General features: G+C 47.3%; 1 protein-coding gene, 1 long non-coding RNA gene and 1 pseudogene across 2 annotated transcripts in view; 2 read left to right on the forward strand and 1 right to left on the reverse strand.

The window, feature by feature from the left end:
• LOC129327904 (zinc finger protein 208-like) overlaps positions 1-22,634 on the forward strand; it is a 284,286-nt pseudogene that overhangs the window by 199,586 nt on the left and 62,066 nt on the right.
• The window catches only part of LOC129327014 (zinc finger protein 665-like), a 75,592-nt gene that overhangs the window by 18,921 nt on the left and 34,037 nt on the right, over positions 1-22,634 (reverse strand). The window lies entirely within an intron of this gene.
• On the forward strand, positions 6,285-14,088 carry LOC129327218 (uncharacterized). The gene is made up of 5 exons (XR_008596788.1): positions 6,285-6,364; positions 8,288-8,352; positions 11,755-11,776; positions 12,774-12,812; positions 13,943-14,088. It is a non-coding gene; the product is annotated as an uncharacterized LOC129327218 (long non-coding RNA).

A 22,634-nucleotide genomic window follows, 5' to 3' on the forward strand; every position in this document is an offset into this window, starting at 1 on the left:
GCACATAGCACACACACAGGAGCTGCGCTATAAGAAATGGCTCAGAGAAAAGCTTTGGCAAAGGGGCTGGGACTGTAGACTGTACTACTGTTGGTGTAGACATGCTTCTACTGGGATTTTCCGTGTCGTTTAATATGTCATGGCAAATTACTTATGTTTTGTTTCTGCAATTTTTTCATATCTGTATTCAGATCTGTTCTTGTTTTCAAATTTTTGCAATCTATACTGTATTGTTTGTCAAATGTTACTGGCCGTGGATTCTATTGACTTATACTCTATAATCTGCCTTGGGTTTTGGTGAGAATGGCAGGCTATACATAGTTAAAAACAAAAATACAAAAATAAGGCGTGAGGGAACTTCCCCCCCAAGCATATGGAGCCCCTGAGTCATAACAGAACTGAGAAGGGGCTTCAGTCTTGTTCCCCCACACCATTTCCACAATACAAAACTGCGCCAGGAGGCGGTGTTTGTATTGACTGACTACATGTGCAGTTCCCCCACTGGGGCAAATACACATGTCATCAGGCAAGTGCTTTGAAGGGGGGCTGAAGACATCTCTGCTTGCATCACAGCCCCAGTCTGAACCTGGGCCTCACACACAGGGGAAACAAGTTCCAGAGTTGCATCTGATGCAAGATAGTTGAAACAAGGTGGGGAATCCAGACACTATGAACCACACTTCAGGTGGGGGCCAGGTGAGTGAGGGGGAAGATGCAGCGATACCCTCGCCCAGCCCTCACAGAGCGATGCCAGGCTGCACTGGGAGAGCAGGAGGAAAGGCACCCAGAGCATTGCTGCATCTCCCCCCCCCACTCACCTGGCCCCCATCTGAAGCCGCGTGGCTCGGAGCTGCATAGCTCACTATTGCTCTGCGGGGGCTGGGCAAGGGGTGGGTGGAGCAACGGTCCGTGTGATTTGGGGTAAAGGCAAAGCACGCCTGGCTATGCAGCTCTGGGCCATGTAGCTTTGGGCAGGGGCCAGGCAAGCGATGGGGGGAGATGCTCTGGGCGCCTTTCCTCCCAGCTCTCCCGGTGCAACCAGGTGTCGCTTTGCAGGGGCCAGGCCAAGTGAGGGGGGGGAGATGAAGCGATACTCCGTGTAAGCGGGGAAGGGAAAATGCTGTGATGCACCTTGAGAGCGGGAGGAAAGGTGCCCCATGCCTGCACTTCCCTCCCTGCTGCTCTGTAAATGCTAAATTTTAAGCTGCAAGGATGCCTACACTTCCCGACAAACCTTGAGGTAAGAGAACACGAGTTGAACCCAGGTATCTCATCACGTCCGTTTTGGCTCTAAGTGTTAGAAATTGTAATAGGTGCCCAACTGTACTTTGTGGTTTACTCTCCCCAGCAGCTGCAAGCAGAATAGGCCTTGACAGATTTCTCACAAGATTGCATTGTGCTTATAATGTCAGTGGGAAAAGAAGAAGAGGAAGAACATTGTAAGGCCAGGAGGGTTCATGGCCCATACTTTGGAAACTTACCACATATCCTTTTTATTGCTGAGTGTGTGGTTATCTGTCCTGCCAAATGTTTTGCAAAACAGCAGTGGTTCTTTTAAATGGTTTGGAAGCAGTGAGTGCCCAAAATAGGGGTTGTTAGAGTCAACAGGGTTTATTAACACACCAGCAGCTCAGGATAAGAAAGAATACAACTTGTCAGGACGCCCAAAATACCAATTGTGCGTGACGGCAAGCAGCCACTCCCTGGAACCAGTCAACTAGCAGAGTTCTCTCTGCTCCCACCTCTTGTCTCTCTCTACACAAGACATTTTACACGAGTAGGATGATGTGAAAGATCTTACACTTGTTCTCCCATTGTGGACACACATGCACTGCTAGGGAGACAGAGTACATTTGAATATAAGACCACGCAGAAAGTAAGTCACTTGAGTGTCCCTGTGTAAGGTGTCTTGTGTGCAACAGGAGATCTTACACTTGTGTTCCTAATCAGCCATTGCCAACCTGGGGAGGAATAACATATCACAGGTCATTCCAGTGCTGGCTAATTAGCTTTTTGATTGCCTCTGCTCCTGCCCCTGTTAAAGGTGTACACTCCAGCCTAGGTGAGCCTGATCTCGTCTGATCTCAGAAGCTAAGCAGGGTTGTCCTTGGTTAGTAATTGGATGGGAGACCTCCAACGACCAGGGTTGCAGAGGCAGGCAGTGGCAGCCTACCTCTGATAGTCTCTTGCCATGAAAACCCCACCAGGGGTTGCCATAAGTCAGCTATGACTTGAGGACGCCACACACACACTCCAAAATGAAATGGAAAACAAACAAATTATGTTATTTAGGTTGGAAAGGGGAGGTAGGCACAGAGGAGAATTGCAGCATACCACCTAACTCCTCAACACAATTTCCCTCATTTCCATTACATTATCCAGGCCCAAACAATGGACCACTTCCCCTTCTGACCTCTCCTGTGACCTTTCATGATAAGCAAAAACACCACCCTGAGGGTTCTCTTTGAGCCTTGAGAGTGACTGGTGTAGCACTGGGTTTCCCAGCAGGGCAGTTTTGGGCACCATGGATCTTGCCAAGTGGGTTTAGAACATGGGTGGGGGCAGAGGGGGCTTTTTCCAGTAGGGCTTTTGATTGGCCATTGGTGATCTGATTGGCTGTGGAGATTGTTAAAAAGTTGCTTCAGCAGCAGCTGCCAACAGCACAAGGTTCTTCACTGTGTGACTGTGTAAGGCAAGAAAATATTTTAAAAACATTTCTCCCTGAAATGATGAAGAGTTACTATTATTCCTGGTCATTTTGTGGATGCCTCTGCCTCTTGTGGCAGCCATTTTGAGGTTGACTCCGCCTCTTGTAGCAGCCATTTTGTGGTTGGCTCTACCTCTGGCAGCCATTTTGTAGTTGTGTCCACCACCCTGGGTCAGAATTCCAAAAGTGCCTACAAGCTCAAAAAAAGTTGGGGGCCTTTGCCCTAGCTTCTGAGCTGACCTTCAAAGCGGATGGAAAGGGAAGGACCTCAAGTGTGGACAGATGGTAGATGTAACACCCCACCCCAGTTCCTTCATAGCACTCAGGTCCACCTTCCCCATTGCCTTTCTTCCATCGAGGAGAATTCTTGCTGCCGATTTCTCCTTTGGATGTTCGCTATTCACACTCTACCTAATTTTTCTAAACTTCAAATACCTAATGTTTCTAACGTTCAAATATATCTACCGCTCATTTCTACCCATCTCAAATTTCAGGGCCTCATTCTTAGCCACCCACCTCACTGGCTTCCTGGTGCCCCCTTCTTTCCTGCTTCTTCCTATTTCCATTCTTGGGGTGTCTTTGTTAAGAAACAGGCTAATTAGACAGTCGCAAGACAATAATAGTAACATTCGATTTAACATTTGATTTACTGTCGCTGGTGTGGTCCGGATGTGTCCCCTCCACCTTTCTCAGTTGCTAGATAGACTCTGCTGTAGCTCAGACCTCTCCTCTTAGACCATTGAATAGTTAAACAGAACCGTCTTGTAGGACATTTCCATAATTCGTGTGACCTGAGCCACTCATGAGTAGAGATGGGCACGAACCACATTACGAACTTCAAAAACCCACAAAACTGGCAATCGCGCGATCACGATCTGACAGTTCGTAATTGTCCATGGCAAACAAACTAGCATTTGGAAGAGGCCTGGTTCAGTGCGTTTGGCTGCGGTTCGGGAAGCCAGACAGTCAGGTGCCATCAATCAATTCCCCTGGCAATGGAGCCGGGGGAATGCCTGAACTCTGTCTGCACTCCTTCTGTCACCCTGGAAACATGAATGGAAGCCCAGTTTTCCTTGATCAGCAGGTCTTCCTTCCAACCACAGAGCTGCAAAGCGGTTACAAGTTGGGAGAAGACACCCAGGGGAGGGAGGGGGAAGGGGGTGTTCTGTAGCCATGGGCACTCCAATCTCATCCCTGCAAACCCTGATAGGCAGCTCTGATGGCCAAACACAGACCTCCTGCGTTGCTCAATGAGACCTGTGCTTATAAATAGCCGTGGGCTCCCAGGCTGGGTTTCACTTTCAGCGAGCAGTGGAGTGGGACAGAGCTCTTGCTTGCCACTTGCTAGCCTTTGGGGAGAGAGACTGAGGGCCAAGCTACAAGTGACGAATGACACTTGAACGGCAAGTGTATTTGTCCCTATTCACTTGCCCTCCGCTCAATCCACTTCCCATTCAAGTGTCATTCATCACTTGTAGCTTGGCCCTGAGAGTATAATTGAGCTTGGATTTTTGTGGGAGTTTCCTGGGGGCCTTGGATTGGAGAGGGTATAACTCCAAGATCCTTTTTGCAATCTTGTCCAAACTTGGGTGATGGCTGTAGGAGAGCCTGCCAAACACTCCCCAGGAATATGGGCTCTCTAAGTGCCACAGGGGCCATTCTGTGCCCCATGAACCACGAACCATGAACCGGTTTGGCAACGGAAAATGTTTGTTGTGGTTCACGACCTCGGGATCGTCGTCGGCACTGAACCACGAACCGCAGAGTCATTAAATTTTTTTGGTTCGTGCCCATCTCTACTCATGAGACCCAGCAGGGTCTAGTGGTCAAAATGTCCGACTAGGATCTGCAAGACCCAGGTTCAAATCCCCGCTCTTCCACGGAAGCTCCCTGGGTGGCCTTGGGCCAGTCATATTCTCTCAGCCTAACCTGCCTCACAGGGCTGTTGTGAGGAGAATGGTGTAAGCCTCTGTGGATTCCCATTGGGGAGAAAGGTGAGGTATAAATGAAATAATAGAAATAGAAATAGAAATAAATAATCCCCCCGTTATCAGAAGAGGGTTCTGAGTTTTTGCAGAGGAACCCAAGGAGGCAATGGTGCACCCGCCTGCTGCACCTGACAGAGGCAACACTGCTGTTGTCCAGCTCAGAGAGGGCCCTCCCCATCCATTCCCCGCTAAGCCCAGGAGCGAAGGGGGCCTTCTGGCCCAGAATATGACACAGCCCTTGCAGTCCAAAATATCCTCCCTTCTCCAAGGAGCTGTGGCTTGGGACAAGGTCTTGGGGGGGGCAGATGTCAAAGGGTGAGTGGAGCTGAATGCAAACCACAGCTGAGACAAGACTCCTTGCCCTTTACATGCCCTTTGAGCAGCTTAGAGAGTTTAAAAAGCAGATCTTGATGACTCAAATGCTGATGACTCAAAAGGGGAACCATTCTAAGTCTGACGATTTCATCATCCCCCCCCCCCCCGCGAATATAACCTTTAGGCTAGAAGACGTGATCTTCACCCCCCCCCCCTCCAAGGTTGCTCATATCAAACATACCCCCCAACAACGCTGTGGCTACGGCCACCTTCAAACCTTAGTGATTTCAAAATGTTTCTGTAATTTGGCCAGCTCCTATTGAAAAAAATGCTGTTCCATATAAAGGGGTCACACATGAACACACCTTGTATTTTCTCATAACACATGGACCTTGGACCTTCCACATGCCAGGCAGAGTCTCTTCCACTGAGCTACGGCCCCTCCCTGACCAATAATGAAGCAGACGAGAATTTTCCCCCCTGAATCTGTCCCAGTCATTGAGAGAGGCTGCGATACCAGAGAAGCAAGCCAGTGACTTTTTGGTTGGGGTCCAAGATCATGCTGGCCAAAATATGTCAAAAAAAGAGAGCCCCTCTCTTCAGTGGCACACGCAATCCCTTTTCAGTCATTATGATCAGCCGTGCATAAGGTGCAATCCTACCTTTTTCTATTTTCTACTTCAGTATGAGAGCCCAGATTTTTTAGGGTACCCACTCACACATACCAAAGCAGGAAAAAAGGTGGTTTAGGTGGGTAGCCCTGTTGGTCTGCAGTAGAACAGCAGGGCCGTTTCCAGACGGCTGACCTGCACGCGGGACGTCGCACCACGTTTCGGATCGTGCCGGGGAAAATGCGAAATATCGCATTTTCTCGTGCAAGTTTTGCGCGACGTCATGCAAAACTCGCGCGAGAAAAAGCGAAATTTCACGTTTTCCCCGGCACGATGCGAAACGTGGCGCGATGTCCCGCGTGCAGGTCAGCCGTCTGGAAACGGCCCAGGATTTGAGTTCCACAGGCACCTTGGAGACCAACAAGATCATCAGGGTGTAAGCTTTCGAGAGTCAGAGCTCCCTTCTCCAGACAATTGGTGCTTCGCGCTGTTCACACAACAGGAGGATCATGCTATGGGCATTTCCTGGAAGCGATGGTGGGCCCCACCACCAGACAGGCATCTAGACCAAACTCAGACCCTCCCATCTCTCCTCTGTTAGGGCGTGGCTGAATTGTATGCAATCCAGGCAGGCTATTTAAACTCATGTGGCAAGAAGTCAGCGAGCAGAAGTCGATTGAGAATCTCAGTTCCTTCCTAGGGCGTGGAAGAAACTCTTTCCTGATGAATCCCTGTGGTGTCCGGTAAGGGAAGCCAAGGATCAGGGGGGCCAGAAACGAGATGGTCTGGATCTTGTCATCTGTGTACGCCTGGGAGAAAGAGAGTGACTTGGGGACATTGCCTGTGTGGGGCTGAGAGGCAGGCACATGTCTGTTTCTTGGTCCTAATGCTCCCTGTAAGAATGTTTTCAAATGTGCAGACACGTTGGGATGTAGCAGGGAAATCAAACAGGAATTCAGGGGCACCTTAAAGGCTAAAAGCATTTTTTCAAAAGAAGAGAAAAGACTAACATCTATTACAGCTGTCGCAAGTCAAAGCTCACTTCCCCAGGTGCCCTGAAGGGCAAATCTATGGGTATAAATTTTGATTGATGACTTCACTTCCATGCCTCTGAGGAAGTGAGATTCGATTTTCAAAAGCTTACCCTGGAGCAAATTTCAATAGCCTTGAAGGTGCCACTGGGCTCCTGCTTTCTTTCTCTGTTTATTTTTGTTCTTTGTAAGTGTGCGTGTTGCGTGTGTCAGGAGGAGTGTGCTTTTTTTGTGCTTACAGCTATTTTGGTAGGATCACCACTTCCTGTGCTTCTTTGCCAGGTCCAATGTCCCCCCTCTGTAAAAAAGGCTTCTCTCTCTTGCTGTGTGAGTTCTCAGGAGCAGTCTCCAGCTCAGTCCCACCACCTTTGTGGTGTCTCAAATATCTTCCAGAAGCCTCATACCTCAACCATATGTTGCATCAGTATGGCACTGGTTTGCTCTTTTGGGCATGATCTTTTTTGCAGACACAAATGGGTATCTACTGGCACTTTAAAAGCCGAACAAGGTTTTATGCTAGCGTAACATTTTCAAGCGCTAGTCCGCAAAGACACCTGCTGGAATCAAATTTAAAGCACCGGTAGAACTCTGGTCTATTTTTAAAGCTAGCACATGCATTTTTTAAAAAAATCATTTAAAATATTATCTGCTCCCCTGACCAATGCTGTTTTCTGAAGCATAAAGTCACAAGAGGTTTGGTTTGGATGGGGGGTGAGGCAGGGTTAAAAGAGGCCTGGAGAAAACTGTAAAGTCCCTTTAACGGAGCCTTCATGAAACTGCCAGTCCACAGAAAGGCTTCCCGTGCCCATGTCCATACACAGGGCATTTTTTCCCGGCCTGCTGGCAGTCCTAGGAGAGGCCATGTTTTGCCCTGTGCCGTGGAGATTTGATGTCATAGCAGGGCAACAATGTGGGATGTAGTTAGACTACCAGATGAATGAATCTGGAGCAAGAATAATGCTTGAATTACAGGGGGCTTCCGGTGGGGTGTGCTCCCTAGCTTTTTTTAGAAGCCCCTTTCATCTTTGAGTTCCAAAGGCTAGGCAGAGCAAAATATGGCCTTCCTAGCTGTATTATGGGAGGGGGCTTGTGGGTTTCATCAACCCCCCCCCCCAATTCAAGCACTGAGCAGCTGTTTTCTTGGGAACGTTCACCCTTAACGGACGCCCTGTTGGATTTTTATTCTTTGTCCCAGTTTGACACTAGCCATTTTTTCCAGAGGACCAGTTCTACACTAGAGATCAGTTGTAATTCCAGCAACCTTAGCTGCAGAAGGTCTGTTGGAGCCAGGCAGACTGAAAGGAGATGGGGCCTCTGCTGTTTTGACACCCTTTGCTGATGGCCCTGCTTGGGTGGTGAACCAGCATTTCCTCAAGATGTGCACATGCTCCTCTTGTGAATGTGCTTCGCAGAAACTCATGCGTGACAATATAAAGAAGCAGAAGGGGGCAGATCCTGGGAATTATTAGGATCTGGGCAATTCTTGGGCCAGTGAGACAAACTGGAAGGGAAGGCGAGGGGACCAACACCTGGCAAGCCAGGGATGCTTTAAGGAGACCGTGGGAGAGCAGCTGAAACCCACAAAGATTTTCCCTGCTTCCAGCACGACGTGACTTGGCTCTTTTTCTCTTCCAGCTGTTGTCCCTGCCCTTGTATCTGCCGCCCTGTTTGGCCCCCATGTTACAATCTATGCAACAGAGGTGAGTGTTTGTGTCTTTGTGTTATTTATAGTGCACCTTTCTTGCTGAGGCTTAAGGCAGACGACACAATGTAAGTTAATACAATCAATGGATGGAACATTCAGTAACTAATGCAAGAAGGTCTGGAATTGCCCTGACCTGGGCCGTTTCCACACGGCTTACCTTCTTCTGGAAAACAGCGTCTTCATGCGCGAAATCATGCGAGAAGACGCTGTTATCGCGTGAGAAGACGCTGTTATCGTGGAAGACAGCGTCTTCTCGTGCGATTTCACGTGATAACAGCGTCTTCTCACGTGATTTTGTGCGTGAAGACGCTGTTTTCCGAAAGAAGGTAAGCCGTGTGGAAATGGCCCTGGATGGCCTTGAAACACCACCAGGGGTTGCCATAGGTCAGCTATGACTTGAGGGCTCTCGCCAACACCAGGGCCGTTTCCACACTACTTACCTTCATCTGGAACACCACAGAACGTTGTGAAAAAATGCATTTTTCCCACAACGTTCCACCGTGTTCTGGATGAAGGTAAGTAGTGTAGCAACAGCCCAGGATCTGGAATTATGTTATTTACCTCCTGCCTTTCTCAGTGAGACTCAAGGCAGATTACACAAAGCAACCAAGAGGATGAGATATCTAAAATTCAATGTAACCTGACTAGGATCATGGCAACCTCTGTGTTAAATTATGCCTATTTTCAAATGTCGGCAATCCATATTTGGTTTAGTGGTTTGGTGTATTGGTTAAGACAACAGGATTCTAATCTGGAGATCAGGGTTTGACTCCCCACTCCTCCGCTTGAAGTCGGTTGGGTGCCGGTGGGTCAGTCACAGCTCTTTCAGAACACTCTCTGCCCCACCCACCTCACAGGGTGATTCTTGTGGAGATAAAATAACACACTTTGTAAACTGCTCCGAGTGGGTGTTAAATTGTCCCACTCTGAGTGAGTGTTAAATTGTCCTGAAGGGCAATATATAAATTGAATGTTATTGTTATTATTATATCATATTGTATTGTTGATTGACTGTTCCGGCCATTGATCATATATTGAGAGCGGGACCACAAGTGACGCCTGACACAGGTTGGACCCTTGTCAGCTTCCCTCAAGTTTTGATGGGAAATGTAGGCATCCTGGTCTTGCAGCTTGGCTCTCTGACTGCTGTCCAATGGACTTTTCAACTGTCACTTGTCCAACATTCCGCCAAGCTGCCTACATTTCCCATCCAAACTAGAGGGAAGCTGGCGTCCTACCTGTGTCAGGCGTCACTTGTGGTCCCGCTCTGAGTTACAATTTTTAATCTGCCTCAAGTCTCAGTGAGAAAGGTGGACTATAAATAACATATAAGTAATTTTTTTAAAAAACCTGAACCAAACCTTATAGTATGATGATCAATTTAAGAACCTGTTGGGTACCTGACTGGAAGTGGGGGGTGGGGGAATGGGTGGGTTTTCATGGAGAGGTTCAGGCAAGAACTTGGCATCTTTATCTACACTGAACAACCTGTGCTTTACATTACCCCTCTGCCGTGCGCGCGCGCGCACGAGCGCACACAGCACTGTTCCTTCCAGCCAATTTCTATGGAACTCCATCCCAGAGATTTCACACGGTCTATTGGGATTGTTCTGTGAAACTTCGAAGGTGGGATTTGCTCATCCCGAGTCCTCATTCGTCATCAGTGATTTGACACCACACGTATCGTGGATATTTTTGTCGATGTCATATAACAAGGGACGAGGAGTCAGCAACAGGTAGCTAAGCCTGCCCTCCCTAACACTGCTGCCTGAACTCTCCGTTCAAGGGCTAAGAGGTGTGGATGACCATCACAATGAAATGGGGGCAGGGGGCCATTTTGTAGGGTGGGGCGTGCAGCTTTGCTCCACCATACTTCTCTCTGGGGTCCTTTAGGAAACTTCCAAGCAGGCTTCAGCCCCGATGCAGTTCATTTTTTATCCTGCCTTTCTTTTGTGGAACTGAAGGCAGTACACCTGGGGTTCCTGGGAGGCCCCTGCCTTCATGTTGACCTTACCAGGAGCTGTCACGCCACATCCCAGTAAGTGCAGCTGGAAGAATTCTCTGGGATTTGCTCTCTTCAGCCTCACACTGCCTCTGTCCTGGACAGGCAAGAACCAAAATCAAAACTCCGTTTTGAACAGGCAGCACTTTTTTGGGCTAGAGCCCAGTACTCGTCTGACCCTTCTGGCTGTGGCTGTGACCCTGCTCCATTCCATTTTGTTGTCGTTTGTGTCCTGCAAAGGATCACAGGTGGTAACCATAGCCAGGAACTGGAGCCCGGAAGTGACATGATGGATAGCGGAATGGAGCCTCGCTACCAAGGGCTGGCTTTCTCTCCTTTTCCCTCTGGGTGGTGATTTTCCACTCTGTTGGTTGCCAGAGTCATTTTCCACTCTGTGTTTGAACTCTGTGAAGCTGCCAAATGCAGCATGGGTGGAAGGATCCAAAAGTCTGTTGTGCTTGTGTGGCATATTTAGACATGATTTCAAGTTGGTAAGCTGCTTGAAGGCTTAGAGAGGGCAGCAGGCCAAGCACACAGGATGGCACCCTTGCAGTTTCTTACAGATTGTGTGTCCAGAGCCTAACCGATTAAATCAGCTCTTACTGGCTGGGGAAGGAGGTTCTGGAGGCATCAGAGTCTGGCCTACAGAACAGAAGCAGTCTATCTGAATAGTGAGAATGCAGGATTCCGGGAAGGCTGGTTACCCTTATAACGTGGGCATCCGACAAAGCCCGGCATAAAGCCTGACATAAAGCCAAATGGATCCTGCTTAATCCTAGGATACAGCCCACATACATATGAATTTCTGATTTTTTTTTTTGCTTGTTTAACTTCACTTTACTCCACCTTTCTCCCCAATGGGGGGACTCCGAGCAGCTTGTGTTGTTCTCCTCTTCTCCCGTGATTTAGGTTGGGCTGAGAGTGCAAGGATGACTGGCCCAAGGATGTCCCTGCATCAAAGGTTCATGCAACCATTCAGACATCACACCTTTCAGGGGTAACTTGGGTCAGGGGTAGGAGGGTGCATGGAAGTGGAAAATGCCGTCAAGTCATAGCTGACTTATGGTGACCCCTGCGGGGTTTTCAAGGCAAGAAACTAAGAGATGGTTTGATATTGACTGCCTCTGCAACCCAGATCTTCCTTGGAGGTCTCCCATCCAATTACTAACCAAGGCCAACCCTTCTTCGCTTCTGAGATCTAACAAGATCAGTCTTGCCTGGGCTATCCAGGTCAGGATAGATGGGGGCGTACCCTGAACATAAAAATGCTGAGTGAGAGAACTACAAGAAAGCTGATGACTGGGCAGGTCTGAGTCCCAGAAAGAAATTTCCTGAGAGCGAAATCAGCCTTACACCATAGTAACTGGTTCTCCTCTAATTTCCTTTCTGTTTCAGGATGCTATGGCCCTTTGCAGTGGTAAGTTGATGGGGAATGGAAGAGGGACTGTGATCAGGGAGAACAGACCAGTGCACAATGCCGGGGGGGGCCCCCACCTAGCCACCCACCTATTTATTGCTGTTCACACTCAGCAGTTCTGCTCCACTAAGGCTTCCTTACTGCACTGCAGTTTCTAGGAGCATCCACAAAGTGGCATCCTCTGTCTGTTCTGCATACGTGTTTTCCTTCTACTTCCAAACCTTTGAAAAGATCACAGTCAAACTTCTTTTGGTTGCCATGTGAATAGAAAGGTGTTAATTTTTTTTAATAGCAACAACAACATTCAATTTATATACCCCCCTTCAGGGCAACTTAACACCCACTCAAGGCGGTTTACAAAATATGTTATTATTATCCCCACAACAAAACACCCTGTGAGGTGGGTGAGGCTGAGAGAGCTCTGAAAAAGCTGTGGCTGACCCAAGGTCACTCAGCTGGCTTCAAGTGGAGAAGTGGAGAATCAAACCCGGCTCTCCTGATTAGAGTACCGCCGCTCTTAACCACTACACCAAACTGGCATATCAGCACCGTTTGCCCAGAGATCTGGAATCTCCAGATTCTTCTGTCTTCTTCCTGCATTCGCTCCCTTCCCCTGCACTCTGGGTGGCAAAGGCAGGAGAAAGGCAGCGGTGACCCACCCAGAGTGCGTGGGGGAGAGAGGTAGGTGACCAGACGGGGTGGGAAGGAGCCAGTGGAACAGCCAGCTGCAGAGGTGGTGGCCAGGCCGAGGGCTGTCAGGGAATCCCTCCCCTCTCATATCCCCAAGCGAGCCCACTTGGCTCTGTCTATGAAAACTACAGTTCCCAGGTAAACATCAGTTTCAACCCTTGCCTGGTGTCTCGTTTACCTTGACCCCTAGTCTGATGCTAATGGCTGGACCACACTGCTAGAAGAGTGTCCTTGTGCCCAGAGCAGGAGATGTGGAGGTCTGCATTTCTTTTTGCCTTTCACATGGTTCCCTCAATTTCTTCTGCAGGGGGTGTTGCTGCTAAGGAGGCTCAGACATGACACACAGGTAAGTTTGCATTGCCGAAGAGGGGGAGAAAACTAATGTTTGGCTTCTGTCCATCACCTTACTCAAGCCCTGATAACAGGCCCTCAATCTGTAATGTGTTTTAAAACTGTTAGCAATGGGATTATCACTTAGATTAGGGGTCCCCAATGTGGTGCCCTATGGGCACAATTGTGCCTGCCAACACTTTTTGTGGTGACCGCTAAGTGTTTTTAGAAAATGGGTGGGGCCAGTTGGGAATTTTGCAAAGCATGTTTGAGTGTAGCAGCCATTTTGTGGCTGACTCTGCCTCCTGCAGCAGCCATTTTGTGCAGCCATTTTGTGGCTGCGCCCATCACACTGAGTCAGAATTCCAAATGGGCCTTCAGGTTCAAAAAGATCGGGGACCCCTTCCCCTCTCAAGACTCCCCCCCCAAAAAAAACAACCAAGGTAGAATGTCATAAAATGTTAGTGATTAGGGAAGAAAACTGAAAATAATCTCTCACCCCTACTCCCAGGACAGAATCTGAATGAATAATTGACTGGATACTTCTAGCCCATTTTCTCTTAAGCTCACAGTGGCTTACAGAGTCTGCCACATTTTTTATTCTGCTCAGGGCATACATGGTCTTCCTCCCTCCATTTTATCCTTACAACAACAACCCTGTGAGGTAGGTCAGGCTGAGAGGGAGTGACTGGGCCAAGGTCACCCCAAACGACCTTCGTGAAACTTTAAACTTGGATTTCCTCAGTGCTACTTTGACACTCTAACAACTTCAGCACCACACTGGCTCACAAGACCTTTAGAAATAATAATCATAAAAACAAATGCTAGAGACAAAACCAGTATGAATTCAAAAGAGCAGACTTAGCTTTTAACTCAGCAGAATGCCTCCCAGATCTTTAAACATTGCTTCAACAAACCATTAGCACAGTTCAAAGCAGAACACAACCACTAGATGCCTCGATGCTATCAAGGAGGAGGCCAGGAGAATTTTAAGAGGGAGAATGTGGCAGGGCTGTGGTGCCAACACCGAGAAGGCCCCTCTTTCGGTCATCTTCCTTGAGGTGATTTTGAAAAAGGTGCACTGTAAATGTTCTTGTGAAGAAAAAGAAAATTTAAATTATCATGTTTCTTCTTTCTCTGTTTTAGCGACTCATTGAAGAAAAGATGCTCTAAGGGAAAAGCGGTACTCAGAAAGCCTCCCAGAGTCCAGCTGGTGTGTAATTAATGCAACTGCCCTCCAAGATGCTGTCTCTCTTTGGTTCTATAGCAATAAACTCTGGCTACTGATTTGATCTCAGTGTCGTGTCTGGGATGTTTTTATCACATAATTTGTTTTGGTCAACAGCACCAAGTCAGATTTTATCCTTCCCTGCCTTGCCCACAGACCCGTCCACCAATCTTTGCCCCACGCCTGCATTCATGTCACGAGGAAAAAACATAGAAAGGAACCTTGGAAACCCCGCGACTTCCCCTCTCCAATTTCTGCATTCACAAAAGAATTAAGTTTACCATTCTGTCTCTGTCACACATACTAGGAAAGGCTCTCTTGCCTTCACACTCGTGCCTGAGGATGGGAGTTCTGACTCTCAAAATCTTACTCCATGAAAATCTTGTTTATGAAACAAAAATACAAACCGTGGATGCCCAAAGTTTGTCCCCATAACGATAAAACATGGTTTGTCATTAGGCCTGAATGCAAGACGTTACGTCTACCGGCGGTTCTTTTCACAGCTGGGATGATCTGGTGACTCTTCAGTAAGTAAGTCCTCTGGCTACAAGCTCCCTCCTCTAAAGATTTTCCCTTTTTTTTGAAGAGAGGCAGAAACAGATATGAGAAATGCTGGTGGCTCAGAGGCAGAGCACTGGCGTGGCATGCAGAAGGTCCTAAGATCAGTCACCAACATCTCCAGTCCAAAGACAGGAGATGATGTGGAACTCCTCTTCCCAAGGTTCTAGAGAGCAACTGGCAGTCCAAGTAGATACTTCTGACCCGGATAGACCAAGGTTCTGACTCAGTACAAAGCCAGCTTCATGTGTTTAGATACAAAAGACTGTACTACTTCACACAACAGAAAATAGCCTTGTAGAACTCATGGCCACAAGATGTGGGGGGATTTAAAGGAGAACTGGGCATGTTTATGGAGCGTGGGTCTGTCACTGACAGCTGTGACAGCCAAATGGGACCTCTGGGTTTGGATGCAGAATGCCCCCAGTTTTCAGCTGGGAACCCATCTGCAAATGAAGGCTGAGAGCCAAGCTACAAGTGAAGCCTGACACAGGTTGGACACTTGCCAGCTTCCCTCAAGTTTTGATGGGAAATGTAGGCGCCCTGGTCTTGCAGCTTGGCTCTCCAACTGCTGTCCAATGGACTTTTCAACTGTCACTTGTCCAACATTCTGCCGAGCTGCCTACATTTCCCATCAAAACTTGAGGGAAGCTGACAAGTGTCCAACTTGTGTCAGATGTCACTTGTAGCTTGGCTTTGAGTCTGTAAGCCCTGCCTGGCCGCTCCTTTGCAGGATCTGATTGGCAACAGTTGGACTCCTTATATACAATCACCCCTTTGAATGCCTTGGGAGAAAGGCGGGTCAGAAATGCTTATAGTAAAGTAAATAAATGGGATACTGGGAGAAACGGGGTATTGGGCTGATCCGGTATGGCTCCTTATGAGAAAGCCTGAGTAGGGCAAACAAAGAGATCTCTAAAGCCCTGGGGATCAAATCCTTTGTGCTTCGAGGAAGATGATAAGGCGCAAGTGAATTCCTCTCCAACCTCCAGTGCAGCTCCCCTAAACACATGTGGTGGGGAACGGGGACATTAAGAGCTGTCACAGGTAGTTCCCCAGAGGTCTCAGAAGCCCCGGATTCCTGTTTCAGTCATCAGATATATGCATTCAAGGGTTTTGTGAGGGTCCCTTAAATATCCATGACGAATCCCTCTTGAGACATTCGACTAGAAAGACCAAACCTGCAGAATGTCTTCTAGGGACTGTAGCTGGTTCCAGAACACAACTGAACAACAGTTGTTTTCAGTTGTTGTTACGGTTAAGAAGAAAGGTGGAGGGAAGAGTGGCCTTCCTTGCTGACAATACAGAATAGAAAAGGGAGGTTTATGCAAACAGGCAAAAAATACTTCAGAGCTTACTTGGCCTGTCTTGAAGCCCTTGTGCCGTCCCCCTGCCTTTTGGGCAAGGGAGCGGTGAAAAGGAGACAAGTTGACCATTTTTATTAGATCAGGCAAACTGCTCCTCAGACCTCCCAGCTCTCTTTTCCTCCTACCCCTTTGTAGCACCCCTATAGTTATCTCAGACCTCAGACCACCCCAGAAAAGGGGGCAGCTAAAAGTTCCCTCATGTCACTTTCTTACCCAGAGAAAGAGAGCAAGAGTCCAGTAGACTAACAAAATTACTGGTAGGGTATGTGGCTGTGGCTCACAAAAGCTCATATTCTACCACTAATTCTGTTAGCCTTAGAGGTGCTACTGGACTCTTTCTCTTTCCTACTGCTATAGACAGACAAACACGACAACCCATCTTGATCTATACCCAGAGAAGAAATGGTGAATTACTTTCTCCCTGTTTTTGTCCTAATTTTGCCTTCTCGGGGACTGTATGAGGCAGAAAGATTTCACCTTGCATTGCTGGCTGCCATTTCACAAGGTCCAACCTGCTGAGGGATCTGTCAGCTATTAAATATGATAACCGCTGGCAGAAATATAAACAAAAGGGGAAAAAAGTGATTAGAGACACCTTTGCCACACAGAGGGTTCTTTCTTGGTGTATTACAGTCCGCTGTAATATTTGTCCTTCTTGATAGCCGTTCGACCTTGGTTCTCACAAACACTGACTATTGCATGTGGCTGGAATGAGAAATGATCTTAATAAGCCAGGACTGTTTGCTTTTAAGAGCAGCTTTCTTGCAAAGGGTGCTTGGAAACTTCGTTTTTCATTTTTAGGAATTTGGGCAATTATTTCCTCTGACTGTGATCGAGTTTCTTCCCCTGGGCCTTTTGGCGTTTCTTAAATCTTTCCTGGGTGAAAAAGGTCCAGCCACTGTGTGGTGCATGCCATGGTTAAATCTAGATTAGATTAGTGCAGTGCATTCTACACGGGGCTGCCATTAAAAAGTGTTTGGAAACATCAGTTGGTGTAGAATGCTTCAGCCAGGATGTTGACTGGCATGGGTCATAGGGGCTATATCACTCCAGTCTTGGCCCATCTATCTGGGTTCCCAATCTATTTCCAGGCACAATTCAAGATGCTGGTGTTGGCCTTTAAAACCCTGTATGGTTTGGGACCAACATACCTGAAGGACCACCTGCTCCCTTATGAACCTACTTGGCCACTACAGTCATCTTCAGAGGCCCCGCTTTTGGAGATCAGGCAGGTGGCAACCTAAGAGAGGGGCCGTTTCCACGTGGCTTACCTGGCTTTGCAATGTCCTGGTAGATCGAACAAAAAAACGCGGAAAACCGCGTTTTCTCACACGAGATTTGCGTGATGTCACGTGATGTCACGCAAATCTAGTGCGCGGAAACACGATCTTCCACGCTTTTTGCGCGATCTACCAGGACATTGTGAAGCCAGGTAAGCCGTGTGGAAATGGCCAGGGCCTTATCGGTGGTGGCACAAAACTTAGGAAAGCTTCCACAGGAAGATTCATGTATCCCATGCTGTTGCCATCTTTCACTAGTGAGTGAAGACTTCTTTGTATCATTTGGCATCTGATCAGTGATTCTTCCTTCCTGCCAGATGTTTTAATTGTTTTTGTATAATAATAACAAGAACAGTGTATTTATGTCCAATTCTCCTAGACAGATTAGTGCCCACTCAGAGTGGTGGACAAAGCCAGTGTCATTATTATCCCCACAATAAAACTGGGGAGCTGGGGCTGAGAGGAGCGTCTTATCCAAGGCCACCTGCTGAACGGGTAACAGTAGTGGGATTCAAACCAGCGGAGTACTGACTTGCAACCCAACCCCTTAACCACTATGTGCTGGTTTTAATTGATTTAATGTTGTTTTGCTGTTGGCTTTTTTATTAGTTTAAAAATGTAGTTTTATTATGTATGTTAATTTGTTAGTTGCCTTGGCAGTCCTTTTGAGGGCAGAAAGGCAGAAAATCACTTTTTGTAAGATAAAATAAAACATTAAATAATCCTGGTTGTTGTGGGTTTTCCGGGCTGTATTGCCGTGGTCTTGACATTGTAGTTCCTGACGTTTCGCCAGCAGCTGTGGCTGGCATCTTCAGAGGTGTAGCACCAAAAGACAGAGATCTCTCAGTGTCACAGTGTGGAAAAGATGTTGGCAGGTCATTTATATCTACTCAGGAGATATATCTACTACCCTCCTGAGTAGGCGGTATATAAATTGAATATAGATCCAGAGGAGTTAGCCGTGTTAGTCTGTAGTAGCAAAATCAAAAAGAGTCCAGTAGCACCTTTAAGACTAACCAATTTTATTGTAGCATAAGCTTTCGAGAATCAAGTTCTCTTCATCAGATGCCTGATCCGAACTGGTATTTGTATTTGATGAAGAGAACTTGATTCTCGAAAGCTTATGCTACAATAAAATTGGTTAGTCTTAAAGGTGCTACTGGACTCTTTTTGATCTTATAAATTGAATGTTATTTTTGTTGTTGTCATTGTTGTTGTTCTTGTTGTTTTTGAAGGCTTTCTCTAAATAAATGTATGGCACCACAAGGAACAGGAATACATCAGCTGTCAATGGACTGACAACAGGCATTTGAGGATCTCATTATGACCTGTTCCCATTCCACTTGTTGATGCTTCATTGTGTTTGGTGATCCTTCATCATCTTCTCCAAAGAAAGTCTTGGTTTTTGCTTGCACTAAGTTCTTTCTGCAAATTCAGGCCCAGTTTGTTGCTCTCTTGCTGGCCTACGTTGGAGTCGCTTTGGAAGTTCTTGAAAACATGTTTTCTCTAGCTGTGGACTTGCACACAAAGCCACACCGCGGAACGTTCAAGGTTGCAGAGATTTTTTTCCCCCTCATCATGATCAGCTATGGTTATTTCTTTCACTTCTTCGCAAAGCTCAAGGGATTGGGCCAGAAAGAAGTTTTGATCCTGCTGTGCACAGAAAGGCAGAAAGTTGGAGGAGGCTGCCTAAGCAATCCTTCCCCTTACAATTATGAAAATCATGGTGATTTCTTCTCATCAAGGGATTTCTTCCGAGAGAACCTTCAAAAACAATGACGCCATCACCAGAATCAAGAGGAAAATACCATCTCTTCTCCTGGTGCATAAATGCTTTCTGTGTTGCCAAGGATCTGGCTGGGGATTTCAAGCAGGAGCAGACTTTGCCCGTCTCTGCTTTCAGATCTGAAGTCTCCGTTGCCTCGATTTTGGAAGAGGGGCCTGGCTTCTCCTCAAAAGCTGAGCCTGAAGTTGAGGAGCAGGCACAAGGGAGGGGTCTGTAGGGACCAGATCCAGAATGCTGGTGCTGGTTCTGCTATGGGTGTTGCTCCTGCTGCTCTTGCCCCAAAATGTTGTCTGTGGGATGCTGAAAGCAAAGTGCCCGTTGAACTTTGTCGCCGATGTAAGAGATCCATGGAATTTTTACATACCAGGAGACCACCTCATTGGCGGGATCGTATCTCTGAGGTCTACTCATATGCATCCACTCTCTTTTGTGGAGCCTCCTCATATCAGAGTTAAGTAGTAAGTAATATCTGATGTGAACTGAACACATTTCCGTTTAATTCCGGTCCATCCCTCTCTTTATGATGTCGCTATTCTTTCTTTTGGAGACTAATCCACAGCTGTTTGAGCAGCAAGTCCCCTCCCCGCCCGCCCCCAGAGAGCAGTTTGCTTTGCACTAAGCTCTTTCCCTCAGCACAAAAAGGTGATACATTTAGTACAGTTCTTAGAGTAAAATCCAGACATTTTTATTTTCTGGAAAAGAAGCAGGGGTTAGAGCTGACCTTTTCAGTGAATAAGGGATGTGGAAATGCTTTTCCTTCTTTTGGCAGCTTGTCAGATGCGAAATATGGGTTCGTCTTGTCCTTCCTGCTTGCCCATCAGGAGATCAATCGGAATCCACAAATCTTGCCCAACATCACTCTGGGCTACGACATCTATGACAACTATTTCGATGCAAGGCTGACCTACGATGGTGTCTTAGACCTGCTCTCCACGGGACAAGAGAATATTCCAAACTACCGCTGCGGAGGACAGAAGACCTTGATTGCTGTTCTTGAAGGGTCTGAATCCGAAGTCCCCATTCAGATTTCCAATCTGCTGGGCATCTCCAAAATCCCACTGGTATAAAGTGTGTGTGTGTGAGTGTGTGTGAGAGAGAGGGGGGGGGTTATCCTAGTTCTATTCTGGACGAACCCATGAGCCTTTAATCCCTTTGGCAAGTTCTTGCTGGATTCTGGAACTCGTGGCCTCCTTGCATTCTTTGCACCATGTTTGCACCTTGCAGCAGCAGGTGGGGGGCAGCAGTGATTTTGGCACCATGTCCTTGATCTGGCCTTGTTTTAGGTCACATATTAAAATGACAATTATGCAAGTTTGTGGGGTGGGATCATCAAACTCAGAGTAGTAAATGTCCTTGATCGGTTAGGGCAATGTTTCCCAGCCTTCAGGTCAGGACCCAAAACTGGATTGCGAAATCACCGAAAATGGGTTGCAGTCCAGCCCTCCTCAAATGGCTGCTCCTGTCTCTTGAGTCATTCTTTCTCTGCTCGTCGTCCTTGTCAGTTTCTCAAATCTCATCTTCCACCTCCCTTTGCAACAATGGATGCTGGGTAATAAATAAATTGTTATGTTGGCCCCAGAAACCTAATTATGTGGTTGTGAGCTGGTTCTGCTGGCTAGTGTGTGTGCAGGAGAGAAAATAATAAGTCATACATTTGCTTTGTATTTAGAAAAGAAATAAGAGTTCTTCATTGTAGGAACTTCATACTCTGATAGGAAAGGAGGAGAGACCGATCCTAACTACCTATCTAGTCTAAGGATGGACAGGGATGCTAGGACAAGGCCTGTATCCATGCTGCCAAGATGGAGGGAGGAGAAGATGTTGTCTGGAACAACACCAGGAATAGAAGAAGTGAGAGGGAGGAAGTCAGGAGGTGGAAATCCTGAGAATAGCAGTCTGCATATTAAAGGACAGTCAAGAGCAGTAAACAGAGTGCCCTGACCTCTCTATCTTTCTAACTCTTTGGTTTGTCCCCCTCTGAGACATGAGGAAAGAGACAGCGTTAAATCCTCCTCTTCCAACACTGGGCAACCAATAACTTTACAGTAGTGGCTGGAAGGAGGGTGGCTGTGTAAAAAATGCCCAGTGTAAAAAAAGCCCTCTCAACTATTCAGTTTTGCGTAATTTGCAGAAAGCTGAGAGAGAGGGAGCTTTCCTGACCTCTTTGGGCAGGCCATTCCATAAGGTGGGTGCCACAACACAGAACGGCCATGTTATGGGCAGCTGTTGATTTTGCTCATGTGCTGCAGGGTGGCACCTTTCTTATGTTTTAGGGCATCACAAGGCACTAGATGACTATAGAGATTCTGGCCATAACACTAGTGCAAGCCCAGAGCCTAAGATGCCATGACCAGAAGACGAAAAAGGTGTCCAATGAGAAACCATGGAGCCAACCCAAGGCTCATCTCATCGCGCCATGAGGTCATTTGAGACTCAGGCCACCTAAGAATGGTCAACGCTTGTGAGACTTGAGCAAACATTTCCCACTGCGGCAACAGCAATCTAGACTTCTTCCTGATTTAATGGTAACAGTAGACCCATTATCCTGGAAGGCCTTAAAGTTTTCTGCTGCCCCAGAAGGTCGGACCGGAACCAACAGGTTGAAATTAAATCAAAAGAATTTTTGCCTAACATTAGGAAGAATTTCCTGACAGTTAGAGTGGTCCCTCAGTGGAACAGGCTTCCTCAGGAGGTGGTGGGCTCTCCTTTTTTGGAGGTTTTTTTAGGCAGAGACTAGATGGCCATCTGACAGCAATGCTGATTCTGTGAACCTGGGAAGATCATGAGGGGGAGGGCAGGAAGGGTCACATCAGTGCTTAGTTCTCATGGCCCCTTCTTACATGCCCAGGGTAATGCCAATCATCACCTGGGGTCAGGTAGCAATTTCCCCCCAGTTTGGCTAGAGATCCTGATGGTGTTTTGCCATCTTCTGGGCATAGAGTGTGTATGTGGGGGGAGGGCAAAGTATTTGTGAATTTTCTGCATTGTGCAGGGAGTTGGACTAGATGATCCTAGAGGTCCATTCCAACCCTATGATTCTATGATTCCCTACTCCGCAATAACACATCAAATCATCTTCACATTACGTAGACTTCCTTCTGTCACAAGGACTGGAATTTTGCTCCAATCTCTTCCTTTCCTTCCTAGGTCAGTTATGGGCTCGTTTCTCACATTCTTCATGATCCAGCTCAGTTCCCTTTTCTCTACCGGACAGTTCCAAAAGAGGAAAAACAATTCCTGGGGATTGTCAAACTGCTCATGCATTTCCAGTGGACGTGGATCGGTCTCATTGCGGTAGATACTGATAACGGAGCACAATTTATGAAAATCTTCCCCCCGCTGGCCAGCAAGAGTGGCGGCATTTGTGTTGCCTTCTCGCTAAGGATCCCAGAAACAGCCCTCCCGAATGATATCAAAGAAAAATTCTTGTCGTCTGAAGCAATTCGCTTCTGGAGAGAAGTCAATGTATTCATTTATCATGGGGAGCCACAGGTTTTTTCTGCTATACCTGACTGTATACAGGAAGCATCTGAGCAGGGGCTCCTACCCCCGGTGGGGAAAGTCTGGGTCACAACAGCTTTGTGGGACCTCACCCTCTACTCCCTCTATAGGCTTTTTA

This window comes from Eublepharis macularius, chromosome 4 (genome assembly GCF_028583425.1).
Source record: "Eublepharis macularius isolate TG4126 chromosome 4, MPM_Emac_v1.0, whole genome shotgun sequence".
NCBI lineage: Eukaryota > Metazoa > Chordata > Lepidosauria > Squamata > Eublepharidae > Eublepharis > Eublepharis macularius.